General features: G+C 32.3%; 1 protein-coding gene across 1 annotated transcript in view; it reads left to right on the top strand.

The window, feature by feature from the left end:
* The window catches only part of LOC100164456 (prolactin-releasing peptide receptor), a 184074-nt gene that overhangs the window by 80719 nt on the left and 98615 nt on the right, over nt 1–4740 (top strand). The gene's annotated exons all lie outside the window — the stretch shown is intronic.

Below are 4740 nucleotides of genomic sequence, written 5' to 3'. Positions count from 1 at the left end.
GGAGTATTTAAAATGAGTAAGAAAAAAATTATAACCATACTCTGGCTTATATGCTTATGCACCAAGATTTTACATGCTTTACAAAGATAAAAACATATTTTGCTCTATTATTTAAACTATTATTGCACATTATTTAATTATAAATATAAAATACTTAATAAATTGCTTAAATATTTTGAGATTTATGTATTTAATTACTACCATTTATTCATTAAGATAATAATTTTATGTTTTTGACACACAAAATTACTATGCTAATTATGCTCTCAATTATGCTTTTTTCAGCAAAATAAAATTTGTTATTTTATTTTAAAGCTTTGAAATTGTTCCTATTTACTTTATTTTAATTTGGTTGATTATTTACAGGTTTTAGAAAGTACTCTCAAGTGGCTTGACGAATGGGAACAACGTGTTCTTGATAAAAAGATCAAACCTAACCACTTCCTAACAAAAAATACTGCAGATGGGTTAAGAGTGACTATAACCTCCACTTTGCAAATTTGTGATTACTTACAAAAACATTATAATATGGCCTACATACTAACGGGAAAAATTAATCAAGACCGTGTAGAAGTATAACTATGATATTTATTGTTAAACGTCCATAGTAATTTATTGTTTTACATCTATAATTTTATTTAAAAATTTCAGCGCTTTTTTGGTACAGTTCGGCAGGCAGGTGGTGCAAATGATCACCCTGCAACACCAACTTTTTTGCAATTATATAAGTTGTTGTCGGTTTACAGTGTCTTAAAACCACCCAAATCTGGAAATTGCTCTGTTGAAAACAATAAACCTTCCCAGAATTTAATTACTCTTGATAGTATCAAACAAATTTATAATAGTTGTGACAACAAGAACAAATCATCGTTACAAATTATTCGTGATAGACTGGATTTTGCTATTGAACAGGAAGACTGGAGTTTGGATGATACTGTAGAAGTCAGCGATCATGATTATTATTTATCCCCTGTAATAGACTGCATTTTATATTATGTCACCGGTTATTTTTCTAAACAAATAATCCGTTATTTCAAATGTACTACTTGCCAAGCTGCAGTTAAGCAACCATATTTGAATTCGGTTGAACCTGTTGCTCGACTAACTAACTTAACTTCCAGAGGTGGACTTATTCATCCAAATTTACATTTTTTTAATTTTGTCTGTAAAATTGAACAATTATTTACAAAGTATTGTTTAATGGCAGACGTTTTTGAATTGATATTAACTGAATTATTAAAAAACAATATTATTTATTTTCCATGTTTCCAGCATAGCGAAGAAATAATTGCTTTTGCAATTAGATATTATATTAATATGAGAATGCGACAATTTTCCCAAAAATGTAATGCTGAAACAAAAAAAGAAAACATGATAAAGAAAAAGGTTTCAAAATTTACTTTAAGTTAGGCATTACTTATTTAAGTTAAGTAAACTTAATTTGTACATAGTAGGTACCTAGTGTTTTAAATAAAAAAATTAATTAATGCTTCATTACAATAGTTTGTGTTTTGTAAATATTTTTTCAATTAATTTATTACCTAATAGTTTTATTTTCTGATTTATTAATACCTACCTTTATTTTATCATCCCATGCCTACATTAATAAAATAGTTAATTTTATTCTGGCCACTCGTCCCGCGACAAGTACGACGCGGCCGTACCACCGGCCGGTTTCGATCTCTTTGCTCACAGCCCTCGACCGAGCCACACGCGTTTACAGTGATTCGCTCTCACCCGACGTCATGTCTTCCGACGCACCGACAAGCCGAATAGCGATACGACCTCGAACGGTCATCGCAACGACCTCCGCTCGTCTCGTCCCATAACCCATGTTCCGACGGCGACTCGTCTCACCGACGTACTTAACGCTCCCTGCCTCCCTCGATCGCGTGTGCAACGAGCACCCACACGATTCCGTCGACACGAACGACCACGCGACCGCTCTTAGATGTACCTCTACGACCAACGTGCATATTATGTAGCTCTTACAATAAAACGATCTCACAATAATTCATTACCTAAAACCTGTGTACCTGTACCTCTCTCTGCTACGGAGTCAAAAGTAAGCGTATGCTGGAACAGTGTGGGTGTTCCCGCTTACAGCCGCGACACCACACTAGTTCCACAATATTTTAAGACGATAGGTATTTAGGTTATCTTAAACCGTGCGATGATGATCGATTATATTGTTATATCAAACAATTGTTCACACACTCGCCAGTGATATAATCGAATGTCGACGTACAGTTTATAGTGAATGTTGACATTCGACCAAATTTGGTCTTTTGCAAAACGATAATAATGTAACGAACAACCAAAACATTATGTCTATACGCACTTGCAAATCGTAACAAAGGCTCGTGCATCTTTTGATATATTTTTTTAATTGATCTATGCCACGATTATCATCCGAAGGATTGGTACTATTTATTATTGCGCGGGAACTTTATATTTAAAATATGCATTCCGATTAAACGACTATAAGTACTTACACTTACTTCACGAAAAATAAACGTTTGATTGTCTTGCTGTATTTTTCATAATATTAACTAACGATAAATTATGTATGTACGGGCAGGGCATATATTAATAAAAATATTAAAAACGTAGAGAGTATTACGATAGGTAGGTATGGCTATTGTAAATATAATCCGTAACGGCTTGCGGTGTCATTGTTTTGATAATTTGTATAGGTCGCCCGACGAATGATTTGGTAGTGACCGATAACCAGATCGGCGCCTGCACATGGTAGTAGTGACAACACGGGAAAAGGCTAATCTAAATTTAAATTATAAAATAATAAACAATCACCTACAGTGTGTAAAAAACATATTATACTATAGACATAATCACAACCCACCCATAGGCCATAGCCATTATGTACAATAATGTAATATAGAAATAATGTGTACAATATACGCTCAAATGTATATTTTATATTATGAAAAATGTAAATAAAAACCTTTTAAAAAGAACAATTGAATTTTTTTGGATTAAAATCATATTTTAAATCTGCAAATGTACCATTGGGCTGGATTTAATTATAAATTTCAAAATTAATTATTAAAACAGTTTATTAGATTTGTAGCTTTTTAATAATACCTACTTGTACCCATAATATTACTATTTATTTATTGATAATTTTCAAGCATTAAATATTAACATTCAAAAATACTGAGGAGATTAATAGCAGCTAACGTTTAATAATTGCATTATGTAGTTCTTCTTTCTTATCGTAAGAAAGACATATTTATAAAATTCTTTGAGCATTTTTGTATTTTAATTTATTTTAAATCAAATTATCTCCGTAAATATTAACACAGTTGTTTCCAACATTAAATTAAAATTAACTTTCCTACAGGACCAAAGTATATTGATGAATTTTATAAATCTAAAAAAAAAATAATCTATAAATAATTTAATAATGTCATATTTTGTTTTCAGCTATACGCGTAGTGTGGGTTTTATGAAAAATGTAATATTCCTAAACGATTATTGTTCGAAGAAAACCAAGCTGTTTATGACACTATTATAAGTACAAGTACATATACTAGTATAAACTAGTACGTAAAGAATATAGGAGCGCATTTTCATTCTTAATAGTTTTTGGTTTCGAATTGTTTCATCGCATGTGTATATATCATATAGACACAATAAAAAGTAATTTTCTAGCTATTATAATTAAAAAAAAAAAAAAATGTTTTTATCAACAACAAAAAAAAGGTACCTATTATATGAATACATTATAATATAGAAAAAATGTATTTGTGTGCGTCTAGAAAAATTACAATACAATATTGTATTTTAATCTTATCATTGTTTTTAGGATAAAAAAAAAACTGTTTTAGCATAATTGGAGTTTTCAACACAAGCACGCTGCATCTAGTCACATAATAATAATATATAATGACTCGTATTGTATTATTATAAGCTAGCCTGGTTTTTTTCCCCATAGTATCATTTCTACCACTTCACGTAAAGCACATTTTATAACATAATACTATTAGGTAGCTAAAATGTATTCCGCTGTCTGTGTAGGTGTATAAATATATGTATACGAGTAGATGAAAGAAAAATATTGTTGAATTTTTCTTTTGGCGTTTGAGTTGACATAAAATGGGCAAGTACGATGTGACGACAACCGCGTAAGGGACAATTAGATTTCAAACGCTGTGAAATTTACATTTCACGTCGACAAAGGAAAACGGCAAACCATAAACTGATGGTGGAAAATTGGCAGACATTTGAATAATTATCGCGAATGACGACGGCAAGAGCGTGCGTTTTTCTCCCGCCCGTTACATTATATGTATATGTATGTATACAATAAGACGTGAAAGTTTTGTTAAAAGTCATTTTTATTTTTCTAACATCATTCTCGGGGGTTCGCAGCGGAGTAATTAAATACGGCCAACAGACCGGAAACACTGCAGCGTATAGTTGTATAATATGTAATGGTTCGGATACTTTAACGGGAAAACCGCGTGTGAATACTAAAACGAAGAAAAACTTTCGGGATTCCGCGCAACCACAATGCGAGGGACAGCCCTCTATATGTATAATATCTACGGCGGCGGCTGTCCCTCTCACACGTCTCTGTTGTATTAAATTCAAAACGGTTACTCGATGGCGTTCTCCCCGCGAATTAGAAAGCGGACGAGACGGGCGTTGCTGAAATCCTGCCGACCGAATCTCGCGAGGCGGTGTGAAGAAAATGGAAATCCTCCGTATATTTAT

The sequence above is a fragment of the Acyrthosiphon pisum genome, chromosome A2, assembly GCF_005508785.2.
Source record: "Acyrthosiphon pisum isolate AL4f chromosome A2, pea_aphid_22Mar2018_4r6ur, whole genome shotgun sequence".
Taxonomy (NCBI): Eukaryota; Metazoa; Arthropoda; class Insecta; order Hemiptera; family Aphididae; genus Acyrthosiphon; species Acyrthosiphon pisum.
Note: the sequence above shows the minus strand (reverse complement) of the source record. Positions and strands in the feature narration are given on the sequence as shown.